The sequence below is a fragment of the Anabrus simplex genome, chromosome 3, assembly GCF_040414725.1.
Source record: "Anabrus simplex isolate iqAnaSimp1 chromosome 3, ASM4041472v1, whole genome shotgun sequence".
Taxonomy (NCBI): domain Eukaryota; kingdom Metazoa; phylum Arthropoda; class Insecta; order Orthoptera; family Tettigoniidae; genus Anabrus; species Anabrus simplex.
In genome coordinates, this window is record NC_090267.1 from 21,066,578 (window position 1) to 21,088,125 (window position 21,548).

The 21,548-nt window shown below is 39.7% G+C and overlaps 1 protein-coding gene across 5 annotated transcripts in view; it reads right to left on the reverse strand.

The window, feature by feature from the left end:
- The window catches only part of LOC136865933 (neuropeptides capa receptor), a 218,216-nt gene that overhangs the window by 65,318 nt on the left and 131,350 nt on the right, over positions 1 to 21,548 (reverse strand). Inside the window, exon 1 of one of the 5 annotated variants that reach the window (XM_068226567.1) lies at positions 20,286 to 20,371. The exons of the other annotated variants lie outside the window; for them this stretch is intronic. The gene's annotated coding sequence lies outside the window, so the exon portion shown is untranslated. Of the gene's footprint in view, positions 1 to 20,285; positions 20,372 to 21,548 lie in introns of those variants that run through there. 5 annotated transcript variants of the gene reach the window in all.

Genomic DNA, 21,548 nt, shown 5'->3' on the forward strand with positions numbered 1-21,548 from the left:
TTTTCTCCTTAAAATATCCTCTATTTTACTCATTCTTTTCTCGTTGCAGACTCATTTTAATAATCTAACCACAACTCAACTTCAACTACGGTTGTTTTATCAAGAGTTCCCCCGATAAACATACGTTAAGAAAATCTTGTATCTCTCCAATTTATCAACAAGATTTACAAAATGTACACGTCTCCAACATAAAGAAAAACCTTATCGCCGATTTTACTTCGTCACTTGAACACTGACTTGTTGAATTTTTAACCAACATGAATGAACTTTATTTCATCATCATAATCATATGTTTTAATCTTCGTGCCATTCTGTCATATCTTTTAGCTTTTGTATCATAATAACATCAATGTGTTTTAATTGTCTTGTCATTTTGTCAAATTTTAGCTGAAGATGTTCCATAATCGGAACGAAACATGTACTAGAGATTAAGATGGTTTATATTATGTAATTAATAAACCTATTATACAGAAATTGATAAGTATTGGAAGGTGGGAACCTACTCATAACTTAACCTTAGTTCTTAGGAGTATTGTATTCACAAAGAGAGGTTTCGCGGTATTAATTTGTCCTTCCCAGAATCAGACACGGGACTTCTATGCTCTCCGAGAATCGAACCAAAGTTGCGGAAAGTAGGAGGAATAGTGTCATGGAATTCTATTGAGAATATGATGTTAACGAGGAAATTGTAAGATTAAGATAACTTATATTCTTGTTGTTTGAGTCATCAGTCCATAGACTGGTTTGATGCAGTTCTACATACCGCCCTATCCTGCGCTAAAGTTTTCATATCTACGTAACTGTTGCATCCTACATCTGCTCTAATCTGCCTGTCATATTCATACCTTTATGTACCCCTACCGTTCTTACCACCTACACTTCCGTCAAAAACCAGCTGAACAAGTCCTGGGTGTCTTACGATGTGTCCTATCATTCTATCTCTTCTTCTCGTCAAATTTAGCCAAATTTATCTCCTCTCACCAATTCGATTCAGCATCTCTTCATGCGTGATTCGATCTATCCATCTCACCTTCATCATTCTTCTGTAACACCACATTTCAAAAGCTTCTATTCTCTTTCTTTCTGAGCTAGTTATCGTCCATGTTTCACTTCCATACAGTGCCACGCTCCACACGAAAGTCTTCAGAAACATCTTTCTAATTCCTATATCAATGTTCCCATGCTTGTGCTAGTCTGCATTTTATGTCCTCCTTACTTCTACCCAAGTAACAATATTCATCTACTTCCTTTAAGACTTCATTTCATAATCTAATATCACCTGCATCATCTGCCTTCGTTCAACTGCACTCCATTACTTTTGTTTTGTCAGTATCAGAGCAATAGCTCAGGAGTGTTCGCACATCTGTACATCTTGGATTAGAGGTCACACTGGGTTTACTGGTAATGAAAAATCAGACTCATTAGCTAAATCAGCTGCTACGTCTCTTTTGGATATTGCATATCCGGCAATATATTCTACATCGCTGGAATATTTTATGGACATGCAGTCTTAAAGGATCTGTTACTCGAGTACTATTTTTTCCAGAAGTTCAAAATCGACTATTGTGTAAAGCATTAGTGCCGAACTTTGTTTTAACTCAATTTTTAACTGGTCACGGAAAATTTAAATCGTATTTAGAACGCATTAAACTTAATGTTTCAGACGGCTCCTTATGCTTTTGTGGATCAGTTTAGACAGTCCAGTGTTTGAAATGGGAAGATATTTTTTTGCAATGTCACCTGAATGGTTGGAACCTGGAATTTTCTAAACCACTGTATAATGTGCTCAAGAGACAATGTTGTTATGTGCAGTTTCTCACATTCATTAACAAAATTTTTTGTAAACTAAATTATTAAGAACACCTCTTTGTTGTGATTTTAAACTTTAACCCTAATATACCTATGGTAAAATAGAGTTCCTGTATTCTTTTTGGATACTAAATAAATAAATAAATAAATAAATAAATAAATAAATAAATAAATAAATAAATAAATAAATAAATAAATAAATAAATAAAATAAATAAATAAATACTTCTGCCGTCGTTAGTTATTTTACTACCCAAGTAACAATGTATTTCCTTTAAGACTTAATTTCATAATCTAACATCACCTGCATCATCTGCCTTCGTTCAACTGCACTCCATTACTTCTGTTTAGGACTTATTTATTTTCAACTTGTATTCCTTACCCAAGACTTGGCTATACCATTCAGCAGCTTCTCGAGATCTTCTGCAGTCTCAGTTAAAATAACAATATCATCGGCAAATCTCAAGGTTTTGATTTTCTCTCCTAGGATCGTGATTCCCTTTCCAAATTCCTCTTTGATTTCCTTTACTGCCTGTTCTGTTTAAACAATGGAAAGGAGGGGGACAGACTGCTGCCTTGCCTCACTCCGTTCTGGATTGCTGCTTCTTTTTCAAAGCCCTCGATTCTTATCACTGCAGACTGATTTTTGTACAGATTGTAGATAATTCATGATTGATCTGATCACCATCACCTTCAGAATCTCAATCAGCATTATCGATCTACGAACGCCATGAATGTGGGCTTGTCCTCCATATTTCGATCCTCGAATTTCAGACGTAAAGTCAGGATTGCTTCACGTGTTCCTACATTTCTTCTGAAGCCAAATTGATCTTCTCCCAACTCAACTTCAACTTGTCTTACTATTCTTCTGTAAAGAAGAATGAAAATGGAATTGTATTATTCCACACTGGAGCAGTGAAGCTTCAATATGATTTTGTAATCAATCAATCAATTAATTAATTAATTAATTAATTAATTAATCCCCACTGATATACGGCAGTCGCTCAGTCTTTTCTTAAACTATCGCAAATAATTTGTAAAATTGAAATTATTGAAACGTGGTGTAAAGAATGAAGAAAGCTCACCGCTGAGTGGACCGCGACACGTAGGACGCAGCTAAATGATTGTTGATCTAGAAAGGTTTAGAATCCTTGCGTAATGATGGAGTATTCCAGAAGCAAGGAACGTTATATAAGCAGGTCACCAATCATAAAATGAGCCAGTAGACTGTTGGACGTATCGCTGCCAGTCAGGCGAGGGAACACACAATCGAAGTAAGAAGAAGGAGAAGACACGCCACGGTCTGAACATATTAGAGGTTTGAGTGAAGCCAGAGATGTGTTGTAGATTTTCCTACTTGAGCACACCCCCTCAACCACAGACGGTTTTGCAAGTAATATTGTAGAAAGGTACATGGAGGGACGGCAGAGATTTCTTCTTTAATGTGTAATAGCACCTCGCTGGCCTAGAAAACGTTCCAAGCCGCTCGGGAGCGTATAATCCGACTTGCAGGTACCCACAAAATATGAGCTCCTGGTTCACAACAATTATTTATTTATTTATTTATTTATTTATTTATTTATTTATTTATTTATTTATTTATTTATTTATTTATTTATTTATGTATTTATTTATCACTCGTCAAACGGCCAGCTAAGGACCGCGATAAATATCACTGTACATTGTGGCGTTTCTTCAACTTTCGCTAGATCCAGTCAGTTTTCATTAACTCCCTGCCTTGAGCACGGCGGTTATTCGACCACTTTGTGCCAGTTACCCATTTCTCATAATGGGAAGTCCTGAAAGTAATAATGCTTGTTTCTGTGCGTCATCTGCTCGTAGGCCCATTTCTTGGAGGTCTTTCTTGACGTTAACGTATTATTACATTCTACACGCCGGAACACTAACTTAGACTTATTCTGCCATACCTTTAGTACGGACCTCCTTCAGGCCGTCACCCCCGCCTCCTCAGCTCCCAATCCTCCTCCAAAATGCACACAGTACCGCACTAGCTAGGGAAGACGCAGAGAAACATCTAGATCTTTGTAAACCAAGGATATAATTGGGCGGCCACAACTTAAAAATCAGATCCCTAGTTAGTGAATAATTTAACTTTGTGATAGGCTGGAATAGCAGGAGGCATCAGGGGTTTTATTGACTACTTTGGAAACACAAAATATAACATCAGCCTAACGATAGGTTTACCAAATTAAACATCGAAAATTTCTCACAAATTAGGTTGGGCTTGTCCCTCCAGAGTTAATTCCAAAATATACTTTACGATGTACGGAAAATGTTGACAACAGTTCGAAAGTTCTGAGTTGCTATCAGAGATGGCCAAAGTAGACAAGGCTCACGATGCATACTGAAAGGGAAGGTGTACCGCTGGTATTATTATTATTATTATCATTATTATTTGAAATATGATTAGTGCGCGAGTGAGTGGGTGGTTTTTTACTCAGCCTTCCGATGTTCGAATCCTGGCGGATCCCAGTGTAAATAATTACCACAAAAATCTCGTGGTAACAGGAAGGGTATCCGGCTCAAAAATCCAGGCCAAACTCAAAATGAACCTTCCACCCCCCCCCCCCCAGTGATCCCTGAAATAATCGGCATTAAGTGAAGGTAGTTATTATTGTTGCAATTACCAAAATAATGTGGTCTAAATCAAATTCAGGAAACTCAATCGTCTAAATTGCCATTGTTTCTCTCTAGTGCGGCATGGACTCATCAGGTGGATATCGCACCTTCCCAAGACGATTGAGTTTCCTGAATTTGATTTAGCTATCTCAATCGGAAGCCATATTTAAGGTCAGAATGTGGTCTGTTTGTCAATATTATGAAAATTGTTCTTAATTCACCATAAACTCCATACATTCGTGATATATTTCTGTTATCTTCTCCACTGTATACTTGTGGCAGTCTATATTAGACCATTACCGATGTACGGTGTGATGTGCAGAACAACGGGAGACGTTTCCAGGCCGAGGTTAAGAGAGATGACACTGTTTATGGAATATAAATTAACACTTCATTCTTAGTGTACAGTATATATAAGCTGCAGAGATCATAATTTACCGAGATAGATTTATACCAGGATATGTTGGTTTACTTGCTCCAGTTTAATGGTAAACAAGACATTTAAGGCAAAATAAACTCAGTGATGAGGTAAAAACAACGGTCATAGAGATTTACTTTCATTCCTTCCAATAATAATAATAAAAATAATAATAATAATAATAATAATAATAATAATAATAATAATAATAATAATAATAATAATAATAATAATAATAATAATAATAATAATGGAGAAAGATTAATCAACTTCAGCGAGAACTTTGATATTAAACTAATGTCAACGCATTTACTAGTACGCCCGCAGAATAAAACAGCCTAGATTCCCTGAAGGAGAATTTCAGATAGACCATGTGGCTATTACAAAGAGAAACCAAAAGGAGATCATGAATGTAAAAGTCAAGTTGGGTATCATCGACTCTGACCACTGTCTCTAACCAAAGTGAAGTTTCATCCTAACAGATCCAAATGTACATCACGGCAAAATCCACGAATCCACCCAGAGGTTCCGAAGCAAAACTCACGCTCTTTCCTAGCCAATCTATCCGAGAAAATGCTACTAGCTGGTCAGAACTTAAAGACGAAGTTGTAAAAGCGGCCAAGCGCACTAACATGCCACCGAGGAAACGCAAACATAGGTCGTGATAATGCGTTACAACTCCGCAAGAAGTCACGAAAAGAGTAGAATTCTCAGAAAACGACAGAGAAGTGGCGTTCCTTCATTAAAATCCAGAAAGAGGCATCAAAGATTATAAGATTCCAAAAACGTCAGTTTGGTCAGATCAGACTGGCAGAAATCGAGCAAGAGTTCAAGAAAAACAATAAATACTACACGAGTAAAAAACAACAACAAAGCTCCAAGATGGTATAATTGTCGAAATGTGGAAACTAGATGGCAGAAATTTCGCCCTGAAAGTCCATAACATTTTTACAGATATCTGGAGCAGTGAAACAATTCCTGACGAATGTAAGTGTGCAATAATTCACCCATTACATAGGAAAGGCGATAAAAATGACATAAATAACTACAGAGGAATTCATAGTATCAGTCACCTACAAAATTCCTTCAAAACTCCTACTCAAGAGACCTGAAATGCAAGCAGATCATTTGATTGGAGAATATCAGGCAGGGTTTAGGAAAGGCAGGTCATGCGCAGAACAGATTCTCAACCTCAAGACCATCCTACAAAGTCGTAAAAGCAGGCAAACGATTATTAATTTTGCAGACTTCAAAAAAGTATATGACTCGAGAGACAGACGGGCACTTTTCCTTTTACTGGAAGAATTCAAAGTAGACAGGTAAATAAAAGAATTAATCATGCAAAGACTAACAGGCACCACTTCCGAGGTTAAATTCTTAGGGGGATTACCTGAATCATTTGATGTTAAAACAGGAGCCCAACAAGGAGATGGGTTGTCCCCTTTATTGTTTAATCTTGTTTTGGAGAAGTGATTAGGACTTTGGAAAAATAAGTTAAAAGAATAACGCTTGGCAGATTATGTGAAAACAAAATTAACGTACAGTGTTTGGCCTTTGCCGACGACTTATCAGTGTTGTCCTATAACAATCAGGAAGCGATTGCATACATTGAAAATCTCCATGAAATTGGATCCAGAGCAGGATTCCAGATCTCGTATCAGAAAACTCACTACATGGAACAATAATGTGGCAAAATATCCCAAGTGAAAAATTCGAATACCTGGAAGAAACCATCCAAACTTCAGGACTGAATCGTGAAGCAAGCAAAGAAAGGATCTCTAAACTACAAAGAGCATACAGACTCACTTGGAGCAGATACTGTAAAGAATTCCATATACGAGTACGCAAAATTAAGGCATTATAAGACTGTAATCAAGCCTAAAGCACTACATGATATGGAACACTGATCACTGGGGGCGGATCATAGATAAAAGTTGTAGAAAAGCAAGAAAGATAAATCTTAAGGAAAATTTTTGGACCCGGATGCACAGTGGGAATCTTAATGATACGGAAATATCATGACCTGTACCAACACTCAGAGAAAATCTTAGACAGATTTGAGAAAATAAAAGAAATTTTACGGACATATTCTCAAAATGAGTAATCGGAGATTGAGCAAAATAATTCTGAACCTTTTCCTATCAATGAAAGTAAGAAACATTTGCCTGCTGGAAGTTGGAACAGATCTTCAGGAAATAGGCATCACATATGAGATTGTGTTAGAGAGATCTAGGTTCACAAAATTTGTCCACAATCACTGCTTTACACAGTATCCAAGCACTACCACCAACAAAACCTGGTAAGAAGATCATAAGAAAACCACAGCGAGAAGATTTGAATACATTTTGGGAGAAGAAAAAGGCAACGATATCAGCTAAGTAAGTTAAATCGTGCTCCTTAGTCGGGCATAAGGAATAATAATAATAATAATAATAATAATAATTACAGGCAAGCATATATTGAAAACATTGAGATAAAGGAACGCAAAATTATATTCGAAAAGAATCCCCTGATAAATCTATTTCGAATCCTCCACGTGTGGTGGAACAATTGCTACATTGGCACCATTGGTTTGATTTACTATAAAACAGTTAAAACAAGTTTGTCCTGCCATTATTATAAAAACTTCCGCACCTTGCATAGCAAACAAAGTTTGGGGCCCTCCCGGTGGTGTTTCTCGGATAACGCTAAGAGTCATGCAATTTAATATAATCTTACTAACTCGTGTGCAGCACTTTATGTAGAAATCCGTATTCAGTGTGAAATACCGTACCGGAGGACGGGTACATTTGCTAGTCATTAATAGATTCTTTTCTAACTTGAACTTACCGATACAAATATACAACATAGTGCGCTTATCAAGAGGACTTAAACTGCTTTTCTTTTTCAGAAACTTATGCCCATCTCCGACTTATATCTCCTCCTAGCAGTCTTAATAAGTGATAGGCATGGTCAAGAGCAGAAACACTACAACAGGTCAAATCATTCGGCGAGTAAGGAAACGCACAGTTTTCAGCAGGTGAACAATCCAGACAGGAGCTGCAATTGTACAAAATTTTCACACAGGCTTAACACAACAAGCCATACGCCATATTCGTAGAGTACTTCAAAATCTTCAACAAACTGAAACAAAACTTATAAAGGCTACTCAGATCCGAAGAATTTACACAGGCAGCGATAAAGGGCATCTTTAGTAGATGAAGGCTTGTCAGTAACACTACCGGTTAGACAAAGAGGGACCAAGTTTGTCCTGTGTTATTTAAGCTAATAACGGCCGATATCGTACATGAGTTATACACTTAAAATGCCAACCTTTCCTTGTACGCAGCTGATACGGTACTGCTTTTTACATTCCCCACAGATCCACAAACAGCATTTGACAAACTTACAGAATGGTCAAACAAGAACTCCCTAAAAATTAACAAATTAAAAACGAACGTGAAGGGAACATCTTTAAAAAATACAATGTTATATGCGGGAATACCTTTCTACGGATATTTAGGAGTAACGATGAACACGACTGGTTCGACATTCAGTTCGCAATTAAACGAGCAACGAAAGCAATATAATATGATTTCCAGAAAACTCAAAATATTTCAGTAGAAAGAGCGATGATTCTCTTAAACCTCAAAGTAGCTGCAGTTGAAACGTACGAAATGTAGCTAATCTGGAATGAACTTATTGTGCTCTTAGCCTCAAAATGGTAGATAACCTAAAAGCAAGTTATTTGAAGCGCTTCCTACAAAACATTTTCTGAAACCAGACCTGCGTACAGAGTAGCAAGGGGATTTTACTTCCCAAGAATATCGGAACAGCCCTTTCACTAGCCGAAACTCCTGCTTCTCGCACTGTTATAAGCGTAGAGGATAAGAAAGTAAAAGCGAAACAAATAACAAGGGAAATGAATGACACAGAAGCCCTCCAGTCGGACTGCAACTGAAAGGATTGCAGCTTCAGCTGCAAGAAACGCCGTAGCCAAATTTCCTGCAATGATATGAACGACCAGTGGAAAACTTTGTGATATGAAATGCACTACATATCACTTTAAAGGCCGTATCTTAAGGACACTTTCCCTTAACGTATACGTTAAAAACTTGTACGGTAATGATACTTCGTGCACAGGTTCCCCATTAAGTTGATGAAGGTCATTGAACTTCGCGTGACTTACATAAACGGACCTAATTTATTGTTCTTCTGCAAAGTATATAGCTTGCATAACGGTTTGTTAATAATTCTCTCATGTAATCATGCTAACAGCAGTTCTACTGGGTACATAGTAACATATTAAAATATAGTTTAGCCACACGTTGGTAATTTACGTGTGATATAACACGATAGTCGTAATCAAATTAATAATCATCTGCATTGCAGGTTCGTGAGAGTTCCTGTAATTTTACGTGTTAACTACCCTAAATACACTACCTGAGGAGTGGTCTAATATTATGCCATTTCGGTTTACATGCATACCATTGATGTGTGAGTAAATGATTAGATTGACAAAGATCTGTAATGTGTATAACTCCCACCAGAATGCATTCGTGATGGTACCGTCCTGTTGTTGATAAGGTGTCACCAGTCAGCTGCTTGACACAAGCAGTACGTACAGTACGAAGTATACACGATCGCTCGCAGACGTGTTAGACAGCTTTTGACAGAGGCCGCATTATGGGACTGCATGAGGTTGTATGGTCCTATCGTGCAATTACCAGGCATGTGGGCCATAAGATGATACAGTGGCCCTATGTTGGACTCAATGAGTACATGAGGGCACCCAATCACGTCGTGCAGGTTTGGGTCGGCCAAGAAACACCACCTCGAAGGAGGACCATCATTTGGTGCGCCAAACATTGAGGGATCCCATAACTTCGGCACCCGTCATCCGCGAATATGTACTGGAGACTTTAAAACGTCGTATGAGTTTCCGCACAGTGACTCGACGATTTGCATCCGCCGGACTGGGGTCCTACTGCCCCATTCGTCGGTTGCCAATTACACCAGAACATCAACGCCTGCGTTTGGAGTGGTGCTTTGCCTGGGAGGCAAGGACAGATAACGACTGGCGTCGCATCATCTTCAGTGGTGAGTCCCACTTCTCCATAACCTCCATGACCACCGCGTGCGGGTTTTGCGGCGTCGAGGTCAGAGGGAAAATTCTGCACATATTGTGGAAAGACACATACATAGGCGCAATCCCAGGCATCAAGGTGTGGGTAAGCATAGGATATGCGTCCAGGTCACCTCTAATTATGCTTCGGCAGATTTTGACGGCACAGCGGTACTTTACAGACATTCTGCGTTCGCACATCCTACTCGTAATGGAACAGCACACTTGGACAGTGTTCTAACAAGATCATGCTCGTCCAGACACGCACACACACACACCACGTATATCCATTTACTGCTTAGAGCATGTTGAGGTCCTCCAGTGGCCAGCAAGATCCCCGGACCTCTCCATCATTGAGCACGTGTGGGATGACATTGAAAGGGGAATCCGTTCTAGTACAAACCTACGGGATCTGAAGGGACATCTGCAACAACTGTGGACTAACTTTCCTCAGGAGAGGATCCAAAGGCTGTTTGACACCATTCCGAACAGCTTAAGGGCATGCATTGCGACACCCTACTAACCTGGCGCCAACATTCCACCTGTAATTGCAACGGCCTTGTCTCTCTCATCCCATATTATAATCAGTTCAATAAAGACACGTATTTCAGCAGATGTAGTTTCATTCACTTTCAACCACTCCTTCTGGGTGCTTAACTTGTTTTGTCAGGCAGTGTAACTAAAACCCATAATCCAGCCATGAAAAAATCCCTTGACATTTAATACAGAAAACTAGAATTAAAAGTTAAATTTTTTATCTGTTTCAGGGGTGAAAATCTTCCTGGTCACGTTTGGCTCAGTGTATTCCTCTCTATAACCTTGATCGGCCATAGCAAGCAATTAAAATGTAAGATTTCACTTCATCTGATACTTTTATTATAATACGATCCAAAAAATGTATTAAAATGTGCAGCTTTAACACATCATTTCATAAAATTTCTATCTCGTCCGGATAGTCGGGATACATACTGTAAATACCGCACCGCTGACTTTAAAAACATATTTCTGAAGCACGCTTTAATATATATAAATGGAAGTCGGTTTTGAAAATAGACTTGAATTAATGAGGCACTTGGAGGCATCTTAGAAACATCAAACTCTCCACCAGAGTAGCTGACGAACTCACGATCCTTAGAAAAATCGAAAATTCCAAAAAGACCCCTAAGGTGGACAACCTGGGTGTGTTTCCAAATTTGGAGCTCAGAATATGAACGCATGTGTAAGCATTTTTCCAAAGTGATGAGCTATAGGTTTCATTGGCTTAAAAGTTTTCTGATAGTTTTAATTCCCCCCTCCCCAAAAATCGAGATGATGGCACAATATGCCAGCCGAGCTCTAAAATTAATTGTAGATTCTACCCTGTAACCGACGGAAAAATTATAAGATGTTTAAAGTTTTCACATTTTACTCCCGAAAAATATCGAAATTTCGAGACAATATTAATGACGGTGCAGATCTTTCTTTTCGAGGTATTTGGTGGCTAAACTGTAAGTCGTATCACAAAACAGATATCGCACTCGAACTCAGCATTAAGAGATCTACACCATTGGTCTTTTGACCTCTTCTCGCATTTCGATCCGTTATACATTTCTCGATTTCTCGATTTTAGGTAAATTTTGTAATTCTTACAAGTAAATTTATAACTCGGCACACTTGTTGAAAATATATAATCATCAAATTCGTTTTGCACATTAGCATAACTAGCCGCCGCCATATGCGAGCTAAATTTTATTATTCTAGCTGTCACGTAAGTATGCGAAAATGAAAGTTATGCGTGAAAACTGTCTCCAAATTTCACCCTATTCAAATTTTCTAACTCAATCTAACGCATAAATAGAGGAGAGACTAGAAAATATCATAGGACCAACCATGTAGACCACAAAAAATTAGCCTCTGGTTGTGCAATCCGTTTGTTGATATACGGTGCCGTTTAGAAGCAGTTAATCTCGGAATGAAGGTCTGTAATTACCAATGTGCAATTTTGGTCAAAACTCCCCCATCAGATTGTGTCTGGAAGTAAACAAGGGTGCCCGTCATTATAAGCACAATTCTGCAACTGGATTGTGACAGGCCGTAGTCAAAGTAGCCACCTATTATAATCGTTATAGAGACTACCCATTATTAGCAAAAGGGGCCTGTCATCATAATGATAACACCACAACTCAATTTTGACTTGCAGTAAGAAAGGGGGCTTGCCATTGTTATGAAAACTTTCCAAATGGATTGTGATTGGCAGTAGGCAAGGGAGCCTGCCGTAATAGTAGAAACTTCGGAATCCAATTGTGAATGGCGGTGGAAAAGGGGGCCTGCCATTATCATCACAGCTCGACAACTCGCTCCTTACATGGAAAGAACGTGAGGTGACCTCCCCAAGGTGTTTCTCGAGTTACGCTAAAAGAAATGCAATTTAATAAAATCTTACTCACCGTGTGTACAGTAATTTACGTAGAAAACCGTAAACAATGCAGAATACCTTAGCGAAACTCAGGCATATTTGCTAGTCCTGTATATAACACTAATCAGAGAGAAAAATGGAAAGAATCTGACACGTTGAAAAATTAAGGTATCTGCCAAAGGAAAACAAGGGCCGCGAAGGGCGTGAAAATTAAAGACTCGCTAGGCCTCCATACGTAATACCGTCGGGGTCGGAAAAGAACAAGAGTTGACCAAGGGAGGTCGGGTAGGATAGATGAAAGTGAGGTGCCTGGCACAAGTAAGTGGAAGCAATGCCAGGACTCAGCTAAGGTCCCCGTGGTCGCCAAACCACGCTCCAAAGTTCAGAGACCCTGGGGCTGAAAGTGAGGAGCCTGGCACAAGTGTAAACAATGCCAGGACATAAAAGGGCCCCGTGGTCGCCAACCCACGCTCCCAACCTGATGGTGATTATTGTTTTAAGATGAAGTACAACTAGGCAACCAGCCTCTATATAACACTAATCAGAGAGAAAGATGGAAGGGGTCCGACACTTCGAAAAATGAAGGTATCGGCCAAAGGAAGACAAGGGCCGCGAAGGGCATGAAAATTAAAGACTCCCTAGACCTTCATACGTAATACCGTCCGGGTCGGAAAAGAACAAGAGTTGACCAAGGGAGCTCGGATAGGATAGATAAAAGTGAGGATCCTGGCACAAGTGGAAGCAATGCCAGGACTCAGGTAAGGGCCCCGTGGTTCCCATCCCACGCTTCAAAGTTCAGAGCCCCTGAGGCCCCTTTTAGTCGCCTCTTACGACAGGCAGGGGATACCGGGTGTGTTATTCTACCGCCCCCACCCACAGGGGGACCACGCTCCCAAGTTAAGAGCCCCTGGGGCTTTCATGTCCTTGTATAACAATAAGATTCAAAGGTTGTTCTCGAAAGGAATGGATTAATTTAAGGCTACTGGATGATTATTCAAATTAAACGTAATAGGCGAGTACTCAAGCCTCTACATATCATAATAAAATTATGTTAAATTTAAGATGTAATGTATGTTGCTTCTGGTATTGTAAAGTGAGAGGGGGAACTTCTCATTTAGCTATCTAAGAGAGTATTTAGATTTTACGTGACACATGCATGTGGACTCTCGAGTCAATGAAAGCCTCGATATCATGAAAGAAGCGCTCCGAATAACTGAATAACTTATTACGGTTCAGTTTTTGTAAGATGAATATGTCGGATTTGTTTCTAAGGAAACGTACAAACGTATTATTGCCACAAAAATGTATTAGTATATGAGGAAATGGCAGCTTGTAATGCACGCGATACATAGTAATTACTGTTCATTGAGCGTGATGCACCATGACTGAGGTAGTAACACTACTACAATATTTGATACCCATAAAGGAATATGTATCCAGAATAGAATGCGAGAGCAGGAATTTCGCAGCCCAGTTCAACAATCCTCCGGTAAAAAACAATATAATATACGAGTCAAACACAGGTCTTTATGCTTGCGACCTTATTCGTGAGTGTACTATTGTTTTAAGGTCTGGTGGGAAATAATGGGGTTGGGAGAAGCCTTCATTCGGTTCTATGGTCACAGCACATTCGGTGCACAGTCAGCACCGAGACACGACAGAAACGTACTATTGTTGAACAGGGTCGTTTACTGTGCAGTCCGCGTTCAGTTAATATAAGATGGATAAGAAAGGTTTCCGCTATTCCCCGTTCACCCAGCACGCGTCCGTAAGGATTCCGGGGGCAATCAAGCGTGCTGACTCCCTGGATGGTTGCCACGGGTGATGGCGGGGAGGGGCCGTCACTACGGGGAAGCCTGCTGCGATCGCAGCTGGTGCTCCCCCACTATACTTGTTAATATCGTCGGAGTGACAGCCAACCTCGACACGAGGTCACTGCTCCTCAGAACGGGGTATTTCTCTGTTTTGGGGATTCAGTCCCGAGTGTCGGGAACGACTGAAACTCCGGGGATATTAGCAGAAAAGTGGGATGAGGTGCGCGTCCGAAAGGATTCCGGGGGCGACAAAGCGCATCGACTTGCTGGATGGTCGCCACGGGTGATGGCGGGGAGGGGCCATCACCTCTACAAAAGCTTCCTTGTTTAGGTCAAGGAAGCAAGATACCCTCGTCGTATTTGATGACGTCCTTGGGGAGACGGCCGAACTGCGGACGAGGTCAAGTACTGTTGATCTGTTTGGAGCATCAGTCTGCGACCGAGTCGCTGAGACGACAGAAGTCTCGGAGGCATCAGCAAATAAGTGTTAGGTACGGTGCGCGTCCGCGAGGAGACAAAGCTCACCCACTCTCTGAATAGTAGCCACCATTGCAACTTTGCTGCATTAGTCAGTTACGTCAAGACGAAATGAATTCTCTTTGGTTGATTTCTTGTGCAAGCCATGTTAGCGGAGTGGTTATGTCCTCATAACCTTCTTCGTTTGGCTGCGAGAACGCTGGTGTCTTCCATCTCCCTCCTAATTCCCAAATAGGCGCCCGGAAACATTCTAAAAAATCTCTGAAACTCTAGATCATCTCCACGGGTGAGGGCTCTTGATGACAGATATCAGAGTACCTTTCTTTTATAGCTTCCATGTTGATCCGCTGAAGGTGTTGCGTGAAATGTTGTTTGAGTGCTTTTATCTTCTCCAGTTGTTGCTGCTGCTGCTCTTCGTGATTTATGGCATACTTCAGGTACGACAGATGGACCTAAGAGAAGTTTACCCACTATCTGACGAGAGAGAAGAAACGTGCGGTGAATCAACAGAATGACGCATGTTCAATTGCTGTGAAGAACTTCAAATGTAAATATTAGTATTAATGAATGGTCATAAAATCTATGGATAATTTTGTCTATTCCTGTAACATTCGCTAAATAAAATTAACATCAGTGTTCTTTAACTGCAGTATTCTTTAATATTCAATCAAATATAGAAGATAAATATATATTCTATGCATCTGTACTACCCGTGGCTGATAGGTTATAGAAAAACTCACAACCATACGGTTAAAAGGAGATCTAAGATAGGATCTCCCATAATATCGGAAATCATAGATCCAGGTAGGGTATTGTTATTTTTAATCGTAATTTTCGATACATGCAATTTACAAAACTGAATTATAGTATAATTGAAGAACATACAGTAAAGACGCAACTAAAGAATTAAGGTGTCCGGAAAATATCATGAATCAAAATTTAATATTTATAAGTGATTTAGAGTCCGGCCCCGTGGTGTAGGGGGCAACACGTCCGGCTGTCACGCGGCGGCCCGGGGTTCGATCCCCGGCCGGGTCAGGGTTTTTTAACTGTAACTATTAGTATCCCTGGGCTGGGGACTGGCTGTTTGTGACATCCTTAATCTTCCTTTCCTCACACACAACATTCCACACTACCGCATTCCAATTACACGCAGGTTCATACAATACGGTGCCAGTAATGGCAGAAGATCCACATGGGTCGACGCCCCGATCAAATAGCATTTAAATAAAAGTGATTTAGAAGTTGAACAGATAAGAAATGACCTGAAAAGTTTGTTAGAAACATTATTGTAAGAAGTTAAACTTCTCGGACATGCTCTCGAGGTTCATCAGATATCCCGGAAAAATCCCCCCCCCCCCCACAAAGAGGTCACCGCGCACTCCGTATCATGCCCGACTCGCGAAATGAATATTAATATTGACCATAGAAATAAAAACAGAAAACCTGCATACTAATAGAACTACGACGATAAATTACAGTAATTATATGCTACTACTCTAGTCTACGCTCCTAACGGCTCTAGACTTCAGTGGAGTTACATTGTCCAGGTTGCCTTAGGCACAATTCTATTACTAACTAACATATTCCTTCCACTAATTTACTTACTCTACATTCCCGTAATAATGTTGAATAATTTTGCAATTCTTCCCGGCTGCGTCCACTCTCTGTTCAATAGCTTCACAATAGTATATAGCTGATTTCCGTTATTAGTTTTTCTCATATCCTCCTCATCTATAAATTTCTCCCTTATTTCCCTTGTCTCTAAACAGTCTTTTATAAGGTGTGCCATTCCATTTCTTCCGAACATAGTAAATATTTTTCATCTCTATTTTGTCTTTACGCTTTATTTTAGTGTACCCCCATTATCCAGATGATGTCGCTCTGGCAGCTCAAGAGGAAACGTTTCAACTTGCTGAAGAGAAGCTCTCCCATGCTCTACACATTCTAAGTGGTTATTGCCAAGAGAACCAACTAAAGCCAAACCCATCAAAAACACAAGTCTGTGCCTTCCACCTGAAAAATCGACAGACAGCCAAAAAATTGCAAGTGATTTGGGAAGGTAAACTATTAGAACACTGCTTCACTCCCAAATATCTAGGAGTAACTCTTGACCGAGCACTAACCTATAGAACAAACTGTCCGAACACCAACAGGAAGGTATTTGCAAGGAACAATATTATCCGAAAATTATCGGGTTCAACATGGGGGGCGCATCTTCTCCTTTTAAGAACTTCAGCAATAGCTCTCTTATTCAGCAGCAGAATACGCCTGCCCTGTCTGGTGTATATCTTGTCATGCTAAGCAAGTGGATGTTGCCTTAAATGAGACTTGCAGACTCATTACAGGATGTTTGAGATCTACACGAGTTGATAAAATTTATTGTCTGGCAGGTATCCCACCTCCAGGTATTCGCCGTGAGTGTGCATCCAGACTGGAGAAATCTAAAGTACTGAACCTGACGACCCATACTTTATATGGGTACCAGCCAGCAACCCAACGGCTCAAGTCAAGGAAAAGCTTTCTCCATACAACTGAAAGCCTCACTTAACCACCATCGAACTTCAAAGTGAATTCATGGCGTTCTTGATCCAGCCACCTTGCAGGATGGATGACGCCTTCCGAAATACTTCCTCCAGGCCACCAGGAAGGCTGGTCAATGTGGAAGACGCTCAACATGTTGCGTTCAGGAGTTGGAAGAACAAAGATCAACATGAGAAGGTGGGGTTTTGTTTGTGACTCCACTCTATGTGAATGTGGTGAAGAACAGACAATGAGCCATCTTCTTGTTTTTAACTTGTGTCCAACTACTTGCTCTCTCCAGAATGTGATCGATGCTACCAAGGAAGCATGTGAATTATCCTCATATTGGTCACAGCGCATTTAATTAAATTTATATTTATGTAGAGCTTAATCACATTGTTACCTGCCATAATCAGAAATGATTAATGGTTATAGTACCAGATTTGTTATTGTCCTGATATAATTGTAAGATATAATTGTATGTTTCTGACACGATTAAATAAATAAATAAATAAATACATAAATAAATAAATAAATAAATAAATAAATAAATAAATAAATAAATAAATAAATAAATAAATAAATAAATAAATATATTATGCCCTTCATTTCCTTATTTTTCATATTATCTATATTTATTCTCACTCTCCCAATAGCAATATAAAATTCTTCCTTGACCTCTTACTTTTACACTGTGAAGGAATTTGTTTCTTTTCAATATCCTTAACTCTTAGGCTCTTTTTACATAATGTTATCTGCTCTTTGCAATCCCCTTCCCAGCATTATCCCATTCTTTCAGTATCCAAAATGTTCCATACCCCATCTACCCAGTATCCTTGGTTCTGATGTTTCATTTGGTGTTGGTAGGCTATCTCTAACACTTCGCCACCTGATCGCAACTTGTTTCTGCCAATATTTGAATATACAGTATTTTTAACAATGTCTGCTTGAAGACTTATATCGTTGCACATCATTCTCACTCTACAGTTAGCTGTACAACTGGGTAGTTCCATAATTATTATAGCAAATCTACTCGTAACTTTCCCTGTAACTCCCCAGATCTCTGCTCCGTACAACACACTATTTACCTAATGCATTAAAAACTCTGTAATCAATGTTGGGCATCATTTTATCCAAAAAGTTAATTGCTGACATTGCACTTATACCCTTCAGTTTAGCTCTTTTTATTTGTTCTGTCTATTTTCCATTTCCACATGATATCAAACCCAAACACTCTACTTTCTTTACAACTTCTAATCTCGTCTTACCCATCCACTATTTTTCATTCTTTGACAATTTATATCCATTTTTGTTTACCATTACCTTGGTTTTAAATTCCCTTCTATACAGTAATTTATCACTTCAAATACACCCTGCATGATAGTGGGAGTCAATGTGAGCAGAAGGATGTCATCCGAAAAAATGAGACCTGGAATATCCTGATTCTCAAGCCTTTCGATTGAAATATATCATTTATCTGTCTGTAATTTCGTTTATTTTGCCAATTTTTCAGACATTTATCAGTTTTAGGACAGCTCAAGGTCATATTAGTGGTTTTTATCTTTGGTACCGGTTTTGTCTGTCTGTCTGTCTGTCTGTCTGTCTGTCTGTCTGTCTGTCTGTCTGTCTGTCTGTCTGTCTGTCTGTCTGTCTGTCTGTCTGTCTGTCTGTCTGTCTGTCTGTCTGTCTGTTCCACTATCATGGCTAAACGGCTGGATAGATCTCGACCAAATTTCATATAATGTAGAGTATACTCATTCAGGAACTGGTTATGATATGCATGTATACAAAAATCACGGAACAGACTGGGTGTTTATAGGGTGATCAACGCGTTATTTGATATTTTCTCATACACTATTGATTTTCTGTAAAATATGTAGACTGCATATGAAACCTTCTTTCATTTTAAATATATTTTATCCCCTTAATTTAGCTTACTCCTCAAATGACTGAGAAAATTACTATTTTCTGCGGGTTTCGTGCTCTTTCGCAGACCGGCAACGACCAGTCGGTTACTATGGCAACGTCTCTGACTGTTCACCAGCAGGGAAGTAACGTTACGTCCTTTTCGTCATAATTCTTGTAAATTCGTGGTTGTTTGTAGGGTAGAAGGCGAGAGAGACGTCAAGTTGCCATTCTGAATACCGAAGGAGTTTACAATCGTCTTCGAATAGAAGTGGTTGTCAATATTTCAACAGTACCGCGGGGTGTAGCCCATCGGCACAAACAGTGGTCATTTGCGACCAGATATTACGATTCTAGCTGCCGCCTAAGTATGCGGAAGATAAAGCAATGTATGAAAACTGTACACAGATTTCATCCTACTCATAGTTACTAACTCAATGAAACGCATAGAAAGAAGAGATACAACAAGTATAATTGGACTTGCCAAGTAGGCAACTAAACAAAAAGGCGAATGATCATGAACCCCCCCCCCCCACGCGCACCTAACATCGGAAGGAAAGTGTAAGGACGTTCCGTGTTGCTTGTTGTTTTAAGGGGCCTAACAAAGGACGTTCCCGTGGTGTTTATCGAATAACGCTAAGAAATATACACTTGAATGAAATCTTACTCTCTGTGTGTAGAAATGCTTTTACAATGTTGAGTACCGTAGCGAAGCACGGGTACATTTACTAGTAAAGTAATAAGATCAGCATAGAATATTAGTCAGGTACCTTCTGAATGGACGAAAGTTGTAACTGCATCTATTTACACGCAAAGGAACAGGAAGGCTATCGAGTTATTTCAGTGATCATTATACCAGGCAAGGTGTTCACCGGCATTCTGGAACGGAAGGTGCGATCAATGTTTGAGAGAAAATTCGATGAAAACCAGTGCCGTTTCAAACCTCAGAGGGTTTGTCAGGATCAGATTTTCAGTATGTACCAAGTAACTGGAAAATGCTGCAAGAGGAATAGGCAGTCGTACTTATGTTTCGTAGATCTAGAGAAGGCACACGAGAGAGTGCCCAGGCAAAAGTTGTTGGTCATACTGAAAATTATGGGATTAAAGGTAGATTCTCCAAAACAACCAAAAGCATTTATTTAGACAATTTGGCTGCAGTGAAAATTGATATTATAATGAGTTCTAGATCTAAGGTACTTACAGAGGTTGGAGAAGTCTGTATTGGCAGGAAGGGATTCAGTTAAGTGCAGATGCACTAAGCAGTTTGGCCCATATCGATGACTTGGTCTTAATGGCAAGTTGTGCTGAAAGCCTGCAATCGAATATCATGCAACATTAAAACTTATGTAGTGATGTCAGAGGGAAGAAACGTAAGAGAACTGAATGTCAAGTTGGGAATACATAACTGGACCAGGTAGATCATTCCAAGTACAGTATTTAGAATGTGTGTTCTCCCAGGATCACCAGTATAAATAGATGGGAACAATGACAGGAGGAACGAGGAGGTAAAGGCTAAGTTAGGAATGAACTTCGATGAATGAAGCTGTACGCATAAAGCGGCTTTGGTGGTGGGGTCATGTGAGGCGAATGGAGGAGGATAGTTACCTAGGAGAATAATTGACTTGGTTACAGAGGGAAAGGGAAGCGGAGGGAGAGCAAGACGACGATGGTTGAACTCATAAGAGGTATAGAACTAAATGAGACCTGAAGGATAGTTGTGGAGGTGTGTGAGCGCTGAAGGGCACAGCAGTGTATTGTTTTTTAAATGGAAGCTAGAATACTGTGCAGAATTAGATCTTGATGTCAGCGCACGAATTTCCGTCACACACGTTCAACGTGTTGCACACCATCGTCACCATTGCCATTAAACCTCTGGCTAGTACAGTGATTTATTCTTCAGTGTTGCCGGTTATAGATTCCTGGATCGCTGAAGGGAGCAGTCATATAATAACAAGCTTTACCACAAAGTTTCCCTTTGTAACAGAACCTGGTGATCATCCCTTCTGTGATTGACATAACCCTTACATTCAAGTTCGCCCTCGGGAACAATATGTCGTCTTATCACAGCTTCCTGTCAGTTCCCGTTGTAAGGCGGGCATTCCCTCACATCAGATTTCAGGAAGTCCTTGCATCTATTTTGCTGTCCTCTCGGCCTTACTATGCATCCTCCAATATTGTTATTAATAAGTACAAAAGAAATATTAACAACAATAAATTAATTAACGAGTTAATATACACAAATGCATACAAGTATGCATCAATCAATCAAACAATCAATCAATCAATCAGTCAATCAATCAATCAATCAATCAATCAATCAATCAATCAATCAATCAATCAATCAATCAATCAATCAATCAATCACCAGTGATCTGCACTTAGGGCAGTCGCCCAGGTGGCAGATTCGATGTCTGTTGTTTTCCTAGTCTGTTCTTAAACGATTGCAAAGAATTTGGAAGTGTTT